Source organism: Octopus bimaculoides, chromosome 5 (assembly GCF_046866305.1).
Source record: "Octopus bimaculoides isolate indiv1 chromosome 5, ASM4686630v1, whole genome shotgun sequence".
Classification (NCBI taxonomy): Eukaryota; Metazoa; Mollusca; class Cephalopoda; order Octopoda; family Octopodidae; genus Octopus; species Octopus bimaculoides.
The window spans coordinates 84047243-84054514 of NC_142932.1; positions in this window are offsets into that span (position 1 = coordinate 84047243).

The following is a 7272-nucleotide window of genomic DNA, read 5'->3' on the forward strand; positions in this document are numbered from 1 at the left end:
TCCGATTCTGAAAATAAAATTTCAAAACTCAAAATTTCGATTCAAACCCCCCCCCCCCAACCACCCACCCACCCACGCCCCCCGGTTTTTATATAAATCCACAGGGTAAACCTAACCCTAACTCAAACCCTAACCCTAACCCTAACCCTAACCCTGACCGTAACCCTGACCCTAACCCTAACCCTGACCCTAACCCTAACCCTAACCCTAAACCTAACCCTAACACTAGTTTTGTGAGATTTGGCTGTTATTTCTAGCATGTAAATAGCCTGCTTGGTGGGGGGGGGGATTGAAATTTTTCAAACAATTTTTTTTAAGAATCGGATTCTCCATAGCTTAAAACGTGGGATTCCGTAAAAACAATTAATAAATAAGGGGGGGGGGAAGGTTCAGATTACATACAGTCCGTCTCCGCCCTTCTTTCTTTCTTTCTTTCTTTCTTTCTTTTTTTTCTTTCTTTCTTTCTTTTCTTTCTTTTTTCTTTCTTGTCTTCGTTCTTTCTTTCTTTTCTCCTTCCTTCTTTTTGTCTCTTTCTCATTCTTTTATCTATATAAGACGTATGTATGTCTACATGTATCTATGTAGTTATGCGTGTGTATATGTATATATATATTTAGATAGATAGATAGATAGATAGATAGATAGATAGATAGATAGATACACATATATAAACATACCCACAAACATACATATACATATACACACACACAAATATACATATATGTACTTATGTATGTCCATGTGTATATATGTGTATACCTACATACAATACATACAATACATACATGCACGCTTACATACACATACTCACACACATACACACACACATATATATACATATATTCATACATACATACATACATACATACATATAGATACACTATGTATGACGTGTATACATACCCACACATATATATACGTATATATATATATATATATATATACATATATTATGCATATATGTATATTATATGTATATATATATAGAGAGAGAGCTATCTCCGTCACTCTCTCTTTCTCTCTCTCTCTCTTTCTCTCTCTCTCTCTTTCTCTCTCTCTCTCTCTATCTCTCTCTCTCTGTCATTCTTGTATTCTCCGTGTTTCCCTATTTTCACCCTCTCTTTTTCTGTCTCTCACATCTTTCCCCAGTTACTGCAACTCTTACTACTGCTCTCTATCTATCACTGGTACCCTATGCCTCTATTTTAAAATTTCACTCTGTCTCTACCTCCTTCCTCCATGTCTCTGACACACTCCCTCCCTTTTTCCATTCTACCTTGTAACTCTCAATGATCCCCTCTCTATGCGTCACTCAGTCACTCCCACTCCCACTCCCACTTCGTCTCCTCCTTTCTCTGTTACTATATCTCTGTCTCTCTTTCCTTCTCATTCCTCTGTTCCGGTAACCGAGTAATTAGCTACATATTGGAACAGATTGCTTCTTCACCGGAAAAAGGGGACCACCAAGTTCCCTGGTGTGTGGGGATTGTCTTTCTTGACTGACAACATGTCTCCTAGAGAAGGGGCTTCATTGACAGTAAGAAGGAAGTACAAAGAAAAAAAAAGCGGTAGAAGAAGAAGAAGAAGAAGAAGAAGAAGAAGAAGAAGAAGAAGAAAACTAAGAAGAAGAATAAGAAGAAAACTAAGAAGAAGAAGAAGAAGAAGAAGAAGAAGGAGAAGAAGAAGAAGAAGAAGAAGAAGAAGAAGAAGAAGAAGAAGAAGAAGAAGAAGAAGAAGAAGAAGAAGAAGAAGAAGAAGAAGAAGAAGAAGAAAAGGATGGACAAGATGAACAAGAAGATGAACAACATGAACGAAAGGAAGATGAAGATGACGAAGAAGATGAACAAGATGAAGAAGGAAGTTTTATTTCAAGATTTCTTAAACAACAGAGAAAAGGCCGGTTTCTAACCTAGATCCAAGACTCCTTCATATGTATGTATGTATGTATGTATGTATGTATGTATATATGTATGCACGCATGTATGTATGTATGTTTGTGTGTGTATATGTATGTATGTAAGTTTGCATGTAATTTTGCACTATAATTTTAACTATTTCGCTATCTATCTATCTATCTATCTATCTATCTATCTATCTATCTCTCTATCTCTCTCTCTCTCTCTCTCTCTCTCTCTCTATCTCTCTCTCTATATATATATATATATATATATATATATATATATATATATATGTATATATATAGTAGAGGTTTGGACCATTTTATATGTAGACATAAACACATTTTTTGTATTTTAATATACTTTATATATTGATCTGTCAAATTTGCTTATCCCTGTAGATACTACTATATCTGCTCAAGTTTGAATCAGTTGAGCACTACTAAGTGTATTCTATACTGAGAATATCTGGATCTCACCTATGAACTATATGGATAGATAGATAGATAGATAGAAGTAATTATTTGCACTTTGGGTATACGATCTGTAGTGTGCCGATTAAAGCACTTTCTCTGTTTTGGCTCCCTGACGTCATCCACAGTTTTGATATAAGTGTCACTGGACCTACCTCAGGAATTCCGCCGTGGTCGCTGAGTTTATAATGAATTAGGGAAACGGGAAATGGAGTTCAAGAGAATATTTTAAAGACTCTAATAAACTCCATTTTCGTTTCCCTCATTCATTATATATGTGTGTGTGTGTGTGTATACGCGTATGTGGGTATGTATGTACATGTATGAATATATGTTTATTTGCGTCTATACATGTGTTGTGTCGACGCCCCCAGGCGAAGAAGTAGGATCTCCCAAGACATGTCAATAGAGGTAGTCTGGCTGTGGTAGATGTGTTGAGTAGCAATTGTGTAGCGGTTGAGTAGAGATCATCTGAAGGTGCTAGACAGCAGTAGCGTTGAGAAATAACAACATGCATACATGTTTCACACGGACGGTTGGCGATTTTCATTTTTTCCTTCATCTCTGGACTTTTCCCTTTCTCCTTTCCGAAGAAGAGCCATGCTCGAAACGCTAAAACTCTCTCCTTTCGTCGAGCGTCAAACTGATGTGCCCGTCCTCACGTTGGTTTTTTTTTTCTTTTCATTTTTTTCTATCTTCGTTTTTTATTCGTTTTATGAATTGTTTGTTCGTTGAATTGATCCTCTTTTAAAGATGGTAAAGAAGGAATGATTGCACAAGTCGCATATCACCGTTTTGGAAAGTCTGCCCTATGAATTCACTGAATTTCCTAGCGAATGCATTTCATTGATCCACATTGATCAGGGGCCCCACCAAAGCTTGCTTTACTCCCAGATCTCTTTACGATGTATCACATAAGGTGGAGATTGTCGTAGATAGACCTGTTCGGGATTGTGTACCTTTGCACTTTCCCAACCAGATTATCGAGAAAAAACTGCAATCATTTCACAAACACCTTGGTCAAAATCATAGCGGCCTGGTTCCGAATCTGCTTCCGGATGCTGGATCGCTACATTTCACAGCTGCACCCGCTCGATGGTCAAAGTAAACGGCTGCCTATTGGAACTGTTTTGCATCGCATTGCTGTCTCCTCTTCTGTAAGTGCTGGCTCTCAAGTTACTGTTGCAGAGGGTGGAACAGTTGAGGGGCATCCCTTTCGAACTGGGACCTCGTAGGGTAGTGTCTGTGTACGCAAATGACGCCAACGTCATGCTGTCGGACGCCTCAAAAGTGGAGACGGTCGGGACCATTCTAAAGGAAATCGAATCGGTTACAGGCATACTCTGATGTCCAACCTGCAGCTTCACATGACTACAGATCATCTCGCTTCGGCTTATCGCAAGGCAGTAATCACGGAGACTCAGGGAGTGTTACTCGTGTTGTACAACCGTTTAAGCACTATAATCCTATAACATACAGATGTCTCCTTATGGTGAACTTATTCGTCGTACCACCTGCTGAAAGTCCTATTGCAATGGGAAAGTGGAGATGTGTGTGTAGACCTGACCATTTGGAAACCACAGCGATTCTCATCTTTCGTCCGTGAACTCTGCTCCAAACCATGCAAATATGCAACTGGACTGAAATATGGATGAAAAGTCAGAAATGCTTTTGACAAAATGAAGCTCAAGAAGACGGCAATCAACTGTGACTATGAAGGAAATCACGAAACACGCGCCCACGCACACACATGACCGGTGTTCGGCCAAGCCTGACCTTTCTTTCTTGGTTCAGCCGCTGTCCGTGCAATATCTATCTATATTCTTCCCTGTGCCTGTGAAATCTTGTATCCCAGCCGTACGGTTTTACTACCACACACGCCAGCTTAATTTAATTCGTCCTTAGTCGAAAGACACCTGTTGTTATGTCTTGTTACTTGTATTTGTGTAACCTTCTCCGTTTTTTTTTCGTCCTTGTTTTCGTATACATTCGCTGCTTTCTTGCAAGGAATCTAATGCTCTTAGCTTAGTTTTTTCTTGGGGCTGGCCAGATTGGAGCAATTTCGAGTATAACCAGCCGAAATTGCAAAGATAATCTGGAACATGACTAGGGAAAGAAAACTCCGAATGACCCGTCCTTGTTTTCTTTGTATCGTCTTTCTGGATGTTTTGTTGTCCCTTTCCTGTATCACCTAACTGCCTGGATGTTTTGCGTTCTTGTCCCATTTTGTATTTTATATGTATATATATATATATATATATATATATATATATATATATATATATATATCGCGGCGTACGTACACTTTGGTCTCTTATATGTAATAATATACCTACCTACCTACCTACATACATACATACATACACGAACTCAAAGCGACAAGTCGCGTATTTGGCGTGAGACGATTTATTGGAAATACGATGAATGCTATTTCCAGCTTCGGAGTCACAACAATCAGCCTTATTAAATAACTGGTTAATCTTCAGATGAATTAACTGAGGGAATCTTTTATTCACGATCGTAGTGATTTTCGACTGAAACTTGAATTTAGCGTGCAGAGAGTTACTACAAACATCTTGACTAGATACATCAACAACAACACAATCGAGGAACAGAACGAAAACAACAGTTCAACAAGTAAACTGATTCTTTCTAGCTGTAGTTATAGAAGAAACCGTAACTACAAAGCTCATTTCTCTTGGAGTTATGAATTGAATACTGATCTATTTAACTGCAACAAAAAAAGCGAAATAAAACCCCACTGTTGGCTATATGAATCGATTGAAATCATATTGGGACGATCTGCATCCAGAATTATATCATTTTACTGCGAAGCACCTACGCCAACAAGCAACATTTGTAGAACATAGGAAAAAGGTTAGTAACTGTAACTTTATTAGAAATTCGAAAATTAACCTTCTTCCCAACTTTATAAACAAAAACGAAAAAGTGAATTATGTGAGACCACAACGTGGTTTCGCAGCAAGCGACATTCGAACAGATTCCATAGTGCTTGCCAGCCAAACTACATTAGTGGCTAAAGTAACTGACCACTGTCCCCTTACTACGACTATGGTAAATAGCAGGCACAACCGCAATGATTATTGTAGTAGCAATCTTTTCTACTCTAGGCACAAGGCTCAAAATTTTGGGGGAGGGGCCAGTCGATTAGATGCCCACAGTTCGCAACTGGTTCTTAATTTATCGATCCCGGAAAGATGGATGAAAGGCAAAGTCGACCTCAGCGGAATTTGAACTCAGAACGTAAAGACAGACGAAATACCGCTAAGCATTTCGCCCGGCGTGCTAACGATTCGGCCAGTTCGCCGCCTTATTGTAGTAGTAATGGTAGTCAAGATTACATACCGGTGAAATTTTCTGATAAAAAATAACTTTGGCTTTGAAGTAATCCCTCGAGGAGAGAATATTCTCTACCAAAGTAAGTAAACAAAACCACCAGGTACGGTATTGAAAGCTGTTAACGAAATTGGTGATCAGTATTTACAGCAGTGTGATGAAGCCACATTCTGGTAGATACCCATGCCTATATGCTCTGGCTACTACTGCAAAGCAATACATGAATGATATTCAAAAAGTGGATAAAACCGAAACAACAAAGAAAGTACCATCATGGGCTTTGAAGATAGAGAAAAAGATAACTGATCATGTCACCACAACTTGTAGTGGTCTCGGGCAAGTCTAGAGCATTCGATTGTGATATGGGCAATGGTTTCATCCACTCTATTACAGACGCGGCACAGCGGAGACACTTGCTCATTCCAAAGGTCGACACTCCAGTTCGTGGCCAAAGCTTGGTCTTGCGCTACCAGTATAGTGCTCTCGGTTTCTTTTTTTAGTGTTCCTTTCTTCATCCAATCCCTCCTGCATTTTTTCCCCAGCAACTTCTGTTGTGGGTACATGGAATTGATTGCGTAGTCCCTTATTGCGTAATTCTTCGCCTCCTTTTTGTTTTCCCATCGTTTTTCCTTTTTTTCTCTCTGCTTTCAATACTCCCTCGTTTCTAACTATTTCCAGCAATGTTTCCTTACGTTGGACTAGGTATCTCATTAAGCATTCGGGTTCGATACGCACGCAGTCTTCCACACTTATCAGTGCCCTTCCTCCATTTTCTCTCTTCATGTATAGGCGATATGTGTCTGTACGTGGGCGATGGACTCCATGCATCGTTAGAAGCTTTCTTGACTTCCTGTCCATTTCCTTTAGCTCCTCTTCTGTCCACTTCAGGATTCCAGCGCCATACCGAACTACTGCGACTGCGCGCGAGTTTATTGCCGAAATTATGTTCCTGGCATTCAGTTTTGAAGCTAATAGTTTTCTCACTCGCCGCAGGTACTCTCTTGTTGTTTTTTTCCTTCATGTCATTGTGCTTTACTTTTGCTTATTATTATTGTTATTGCTGTTGTTATTGTTGTTGGTATTATTATTATTATTATTATTATTATTATTATTATTATTATTATTATTATTATTATTATTATTATTATTATTATTATCATTATTGAGTGAGAGAGCAGTGCATGCCATCAAAGTGATACTCGAGTAAAATATACGAAGCCCAGTGACTACCAGTCTTATAAGGGTACAGCAGGCACATGCATCACAACCATATGTGCGCGACATAGTGATTTTATATCAAGATAAACAGAGAATGACCTTGCAGGTGGGGCCCAGTTAGAATTCTATTCACGTCGAGTAGCCTATCCCGCTCAAAAGGGTCTTGAATAAGGGTTGTTTAAAGATAACGAACAAAACACCCATGTTTCCAAAGGTGAATTATTCAAACCCAAAAGAATCCCTCTCAACACATGGCTATGATGCTCCCCCACTAATTCTGCTCGTGATCAGAGATGGACGTATCGTCAGCCACCAAGGGACATGCT